This window comes from Hyaena hyaena, unplaced genomic scaffold, assembly GCF_003009895.1.
Source record: "Hyaena hyaena isolate Hyena2069 unplaced genomic scaffold, ASM300989v1 scaffold_931, whole genome shotgun sequence".
In the NCBI taxonomy this organism is placed as follows: domain Eukaryota; kingdom Metazoa; phylum Chordata; class Mammalia; order Carnivora; family Hyaenidae; genus Hyaena; species Hyaena hyaena.
The window spans coordinates 458,890-466,432 of NW_024081564.1; positions in this window are offsets into that span (position 1 = coordinate 458,890).

A 7,543-nucleotide genomic window follows, 5' to 3' on the forward strand; every position below is an offset into this window, starting at 1 on the left:
CTTCTGTCGGACTGTGGAGCCTGAAGCCCCTTTCAGCTATGGTCTGGGAGCGGTCCCACCTGCCCAGGGACTCAGCAGGAAGCACACCTGTCTGTGCCCCTAGCAGTGATCCCGCAGACCTCTATCCTGGCCATGGACCTGGATTAGCCCTGTGACTTGGCTCTAACCCCCCTCAGCTGCCATCTGGGGCTGGTCCTGCCTGCCCAGGGCCTCGTGGGAAACATACTGGTCTGCACACCTGGTAACAGGCTGCCATGTGCAGACCCAACTGCAGATTCTGAAGGAGATCCTTGTCCCAAAGTGCTGCAAGTAAAAACCGTGAACCAAGAAGGCTCTGCTTGGAAATGAAGAAGAAATAAAGGCCTGCCCAGACAGACAAAAGCGGAAGGTTCATCATCACTAGCTCTGCTTTACAAGAAATACTGAAGGGAGTTCTTCATTTGGAAACTGTTAAAGCCACAACTTAAAAAACTCGCTGGTAACAGTAAATTTGTAGTAAATTCAGATTCCTGTAATAGGTAACAGTGGAGTATGAATCACTTAGCTCTGGTATAAAAGTTAAAAGACAGAATAATAAAAATAACTATAGCTACAATAATTTGTTAATGGATACAGGATTTACAAGATGCAAAATGTGACATCAATAGCATAAAATGGGGAGAAAAGTGAAGAACTGCGTATGATTGAATGATTGCAGTTATCAGCTTAAAAGAGTATTATAACTATCGGCCACTTTCTGTAAGTCTCATGGTTACCACAAAGAAATCCTCTCTAGTAGACCCACAAAAGTTGCAGAGAAAAGATCAAGTTAGGCCACACACACACACACACACACACACACACACACATCAACAAGTCACAAAGGAAGACCGTGAGAAAGGAGGAAAGGAATGGAAGTACTACAGAATCATCAGAAAACAGTGAACAAAATGGCAGTACTGAGTCCTTACTTACCATTAGTTACTTTAAATGTAAGTGGATTAAATTTTCTAATCAAAAGATACAGAAAGACTGAACGGATTTTAAAAAAAGCAGACACCGAGACCCAACAACATGCTGCCTACAAGAGACTCATGTTAGCTGTAAGGACATACACAGGCTGAAAGTGAGGGAGCGGAGAAAGGTTTTCCTGCACACAGAACCAAAGCAGAGCAGGGCTGGGTGTACTCCTATCAGACAAGATAGACTTTCAGATAAAATCTGTCACAAGGGACAAAAAAGGTCATCATATCGTGATAATGGGGTCGATTCATCAAGAGGGTTTAATAATTGTCAATACGTATGTGCCTAACACGGGAACATCTAAATACCTAAAGCAAATGTTGAGAGAACAAAAGGAAGACGGCAATAGGAAGGAAAGAAAAAGGAAGTGTCAGCGGACTTCAGTACCCATTTCAACAACGGGTGCATCGTCCAGACAAAACCAATAAGGAAACCGCTGACTTGGTAACAGACCAGTCGACCTAACAGGAAACATGTCTTCCAACCACAGCAGAATGCATATTCTTGCTGAGTGTCCATGTAGCACTCTCCAGCTTGTATGGGCCACAGAGCAAGTCTCAACGCATTTAAGAAGAGTGAAATCACACCAAGTACCTTTTCCAATCAGAATGGTGAGGAACTAGAAATGCATAACAGGAGACCTGGAGAACTCAAAAAAATCTGTGGACGTTGAGACTCTCCTGAACAATAAAGAAGACGTCAAAAAGGGAATCCGAAAGTTGTCTCAAAATCTTGAGACAAACCAATGGAAACACATCGTACCCAAACTTGCAAAAGGCACAAAAGCAGTTCCGAAGGGAAGTTGATAGTGATAAACGCCTACATTAAGAAACAACATCTGTAAACACCCTCACTTTACATCCAAGGAACCAAAGAACAGGCTAAATCTAAACTTAGCCGCATGCAGGAAACGATACAGAAAAAAACAGATAAATGAGAGACTGAGATGACATAGAAACAGTGAAATTAGAAGTTGGGTTTTTTTTTTTTTTAAATATAAACAAAATTGACAAAACTTTAGCAACCTTACCAAGAAAGGAGGGAGGACCCAAATGAGTGCTGAGGGAGGAGGAAACGCTACAGCTGCGGGGGTGGTTAGGGGACTGCTGTGCACACTCACGCCACGACCGCCACGGCTGCCACGACCGCGACGAAGTGGAAGGGCTCCTGGAAACACACAGCCTGCATCGCTGAATCGAGGCAGACACGTTTCGTGTGACAGGCTGGATGCTTTCAGTAGGAACCAGTATTTGCTTCAAATACAAAAAAGAAAACGAAAGAACCCCACCAGTGTTCTTAGAGACACAAACAAGGACGCTCGCATAGCCTGCTTCCTTCATGGGCTGCAGGAGGCAGCACACCGTCCCTGCCCTCGCCATGACCTCCAGGTCTTCATCCCCGGAACCCGCAAGCAGGGCACGTTCCGTGGTGACAGCGTGCGGCCGTGGCTGAGCCCCAGGCCTTGGCAGCGGGAGTACCAGCCAGGGCTCTCCAGAGAAACAGGGCCCACGGAACCCTGGGTGGGTCTGGCCTCTCGTAAGGAATTGGAGATTGGCTCACGGGGCTTGGACGCTGGCTCGTCTGAAGTCTGCAGGGCAGGCTGGACACCGGGGCAATACCTCGTGTTCCTGCCACGGAGAGAAGGCCTTTCCCCGTGTGGAATCTGCGTTGTGGGTGTGCAGGCCTTCACCTGACGGATGGGCCCACACACACTGTGGGGGGCTCTCTGCTTACCTGGAGCCCCTGGCGGTAGGTGTCCATCGTGTCTTCAACCTGAAGACCTTGTCTTAACCCAATCACCTTGTTAAAAGCCCCACCGCCACATACAGGCGCATTCTGAGGTCTGGGAGTTCAGACACACAGGTTTCGGGGACTCGACCCAGCCCCTAACAGAGACCATGGAGGAAAGGAAAAGGCTTCCCAGCTTTCCACCTGGATTCTCATTTTGTTCTGGGCCTCAAGAGTGACGCAGCCAGCCCCGGACACTCAGCTCACGTGGCCTGGGCTCAGTGGTGGGAAGAGTGTCTCCCCTTGAGAACGTGTAGCAAGAAGCCAGCCTCCGTGAGGGTGTCCCCCACATGGTCCTGGGAGCCCTGAGACCCAGTGCGTGCCTCCCAGATGGAGTAGCGTGGGGACTTCTGGGGCAGGTGCTGGGTGGGGTGGCTGGTGCCGTCTCCGTGCCTCAGGGAGGCCCTGCTGACACTCGGGGGCACACTCCCTGGTACTGATGCACCACCACCTTCCTGCAGACTCAGCCACGGGATGATGTCACCCATCTCTGTGGGGGCCCATCCCAGCCGAAGTCATGTAGAGTTTACCAGCAAAGGGCAGATGCCCTCTCGCTTTGACTTGCTGAGGGATGCCGTCACACGGGCCAGCTGGCTGGCTGGAGTCCCCATCCCCATAGAGATGGACTTCTGCTCTACCACGGGGGACTTGGCTCTCAGCATGGCTTGCCCTCCCCAGCGGCCGGGTCAGGTAAACGCATCCCCTGCCTCAGGTTAGAGGTGAAAAGTGACTTGGGGTCAGTCCGAGGAGTACTCTTTGAGTGTGACTTGAAGCAGCTCATGGGCTGTGGACAGAGGCCTGTCTGCTCACTCGCCACAGGTGCCCCCAGGGCTGATGACAGGGGCGTCCCCCTCACCTACTCACAGCAGGGGTGTCCCCCCCCATCTGCTGACCACAGGGGCGTCCTCCCCCCCACTGCTCATAGGGATGCCCTCACAGCTCAGGGCAAGGGCATCCCCTCCCCTTACCCCCCCCAGCTCACCTCAGGGGTGTCCTCCCCCTCCCCCCTCCCCCCTCAAAGGGATGCCCCCCTGGCTCAGGACAGGGGCATCTCCATCCCTCCCACTCCCCATCCCCCCATCTCATGGCAGGGGCATCCTCCCCACAATTGCTCACCGGGTGCCCCCACCACTCAGGGCAGGCAGTCCCCGGCTTAGGGCAGGGGCATCCCCTCCCTGGCTCCCCACCTTCCCCCCAGCTCAGAGCAGGTGGCCCCCCTCCTCCCACTGCTCACAGGGTGCTCCCCCACTTCCAGGCTCAGGGCAGGCCCCCTGGGGCCCAAGACCCCATCCAGAGGGGGGTTGTCTGCGCAAACGCGGTTGGTCATGTTTTGGTGACCTTTGTTTTGCTTTTTAGAGAGTTGGTTGGAAAGCTACTCCCAGGAACAGACTTCGGGTTTCCCAGAGCAGCACGCAGACGCCATAGTGACAGTGTCTGCATTTCCTCCAGGACACGCATGGTGGCGCCATTTAGCAAAGGAACAGCCGTGAGACCTCCTCGCTGTGACTGGCTATGGCCACCCCAGAGGTGAGCGTCTGTGACCGGGGTCAAGTGACACGTGTCCCCCCCGCCCCCAGTCACTGCTCACACACGGCGGGGGCGATGTGTCCCTCTGTCCCCAGTGCTTCTCACACATGAGGGGACGTGTCTCCCCTTCACTGCTCACACACAAGGGGATGTGTCCCTCCTCATCACTCCTCACACAGGGAGGGATGAGTCCCTCTGTCCCCAGCACTGCTCACACACGAGGGGACATGTCCCCCCCTTCACTGCTCACACAAGGAGGGGGGAAGGTGTCATGCCAGCCACCAGGCCGGGATGAGGGACAGGGCCCGCAGTACCCACACCTGGTCAATGCAAGGCTCACCACGGGTTCACTGACTGACTTATCCACTTACTGACGAGGGGCGAGGAGGGGAGCACAGCCCTTCCTGAGTCGGAGGGCAGAGCAGTGGTGGTCCGAGCCATCTGTGGTGGGGCAGGGGGAGCTGTCTGTTTAAGGACGGGCTGGATCTCCCGTGGAGGAGGGCGTGCAGGGGTGGATTCACTGGGGACTGTGTTCGGACAGGTGGTTATTGTGCGTGCAGACACCAGTTCCCACCTGGCTGTTAACCGCAAGCTGCCCACACGGCTGCCAGGGCTCCGACCCTCTGCGTGGCCATGGGCTGCATGCTGCCTTCTAGAACACCGGGCTGGCCTTCTCCTGCCATGTCCCCCGGGGCCGTGGGAAGGGGCAACACCAATGACCTCGGGACTGCTTACGGAGGCTGTAAGATCAGATCTCAAGTTTATCCACACAAGGCCCTGCGTGCAGACAGGAAGGTCCTCCAGAACGTCATCTACTTACTTTACAACAAGAGTATTTAATGTTAGGTTCAAAACTCAGTCGTAAACTCAGTTTGTGAAGCCAGCAGGCACAGACTTCTCATCACAAATACTGAATACCGCCCTGGCGGGCAAGCCCGCTCCTTTCCAGACTGCGTGGCCGTCATTAAGGGCTCACGTCTATGTAGAGTCTGGAGCCAGATGGTTTGTTAGCTCCATTTCAGGGCGAGGAACTAAGGCTCAGAGAATGTGCTGGAAAGGAGAAGCTGGGGAAGGTAGCTGGCCCTTTCCAGGCGTCCTCTCCTGGCAGGAATGCCATGCTGGGCCACCTCCTGCCCCCCCCCACATGGTGCATCACCCTGCATATGGCCTCTAGATGCCACGGTGGGACACTTTGCAGATGGTCGTCCTGAGGCATGTCATCCAGAAACAGATCCCCATGGCGACCAGGAGGGGTGAGGATGGAGGGCCTGAGAGGTGAGGGGGGAGGGCCTGAGGTGAGGGGGGAGGGTCTGAGAGGTGAGAAGGGAGGGTCTGAGGGGAGGGGGAGGGGCTGAGAGGTGAGGAGGGAGGGGCTGAGGTGAGGGGGGAGGGGCTGAGAGGGTGGGGGGAGGGTCTGAGAGGTGAAGGGGGAGGGGCTGAGGTGAGAGGAGGTCTGAGAGCTGAGGCCCTGCAGGCAGGAAGGCCTCTCCCTGCTCCCGCCCACCAGCACCCGTTGCCATCGGGCTTCAGGCCCTGGGGACGCCCGGGACTAAGGGGCTGAGGGATCTGGGGCCCCCCTTTCGGAGGCCGCGTCCCGGGCCGGGGGCCTGCAGGGCCGCTCCCTGCTGGGGCTGTGTTCCCGTTTCCTTCCCTCCCTAGCTGACAGTTCAGACGTGTCTGGCTTGGATGCGGGTTACATGGAAACGGACAGAACCCGTCACTGTGGGCACGACGTTCCGCGGGGGAGGCCGAGGGACCCCTGAACACGGAGACAAGACCCCCGGCCTAACGCAGAGGCAGACGGAGGGCTGGGATGGAGGCCGGGACGGGGGGCCAGGGCCGGAGGGCTGGGGCCGGGGCCGGGGGGCCGGGGACGGAGGCCGGGGACGGAGGCCGGGACAGAGGGGCCAGGACGGAGGCCGGCTCATCGTCCTCCACGGGCGGCGGGGAGGTGTGCGCTGAGATCCGGGGCCACCGCAGCGCTCGGGGTTCCTCTCTGCGTTGGTGGCGCAGGCCGTGAGTCTGTCTCGTGGTCGTCGCCTCGTCGGCTTGGACGTGGGGTCTGTGTTGTGAGGGGGAGAGAAGAGGGACCCTGGGGAGATCCTGAAAAGCTGACGGAGCACAGCAGAGGGACTGAGCTGGGGTGCAGGGAGGGCGGGGAAGAGAGGGTTGTCCAGGGAGGTGAGCGGGATGCTGTTGGCTTGGCACCTGAGCCATGATGCTGAGCAGCCTGGGGTCCCGGTGGTGGCGGTGGCTGAGCGGAGGGACCACACATGGCCCCATGGGGCTCGGCACGGAGGCCTGGTGCTGCGGAGGGGGTTTGCGGCCAGAGAGCTGGGGGGCGTCCCTGGGACGAGGGGCGAGTGAGGACGGCCTGAGCGCGCAGCGGCCGGAACGGCAGGCAGCTGGGAGGGACTTGAGGGGCCCTACGTGAGACACTCAGTCGCAGAATGGTGGGGGGGGGGGGCTCCTGGGGAGGAGCGGGGCCGAGCGGGGCTGGCAGCGGGGAGGAGGTGAGCGGGGCGGTGAGGCGGCCACACCGGCCCCGCCCTGCCTTCGCACCTCCCAGAGGAGGGAGAAGCAGGCGGGTCTCTCCCAGGGGAGGCGGCGGCCTGGGAACGGCTGGGCACCTGATGACTCAGCGGGAAGCCCATTTGCCTGGTGTTTGTGCAGATCGGGAAGGCGCAGGAAGAAGGTGTGATGGGCGCAGACACCCACACGGGGACCCGGGAGGTGCGACATCCAGCCGGCAGACAAATGGTGGGGACGTGTCCAGATGGTGCCGGAGGTCCAGCCACGCCCCGTGCCCCTCCCCTGCCTGTGGTTCTGAGCCCACGTCTTGCTGCCGAGGGCCCCCCGCGTGCCAGGTTCTGCTTGGCACGCATCCCGATGGCACTCCCCCGCCTTCTGCCAGTGCCTAATGAGCAATCCCCGGGTACCCCGGCGTCTGGGAGCCCCAGCCCGCGAGTCCTCCAGCGGCCCAGCTGGCCCTGGGGCGCCACCAGCCCTCTCACGCGCTCTGCGTCCGGGACTCCGCGTGGCAGTGGGTCTGGGTCCCTCTGGGTGCAGTGCACAGGACAGCTTCGCCCAGTGTTACCGCGAACTCGTGGCCGTGAGGCCTGGCTCCTCCCCCCACCCCACCCCCCACGTTTGCCCCGTCTCCCCACTACTCCCTCCAGACAGGACCCACCCAGCCCAGGCCCCTGTGTGCTGGGGCCTCAGGGAC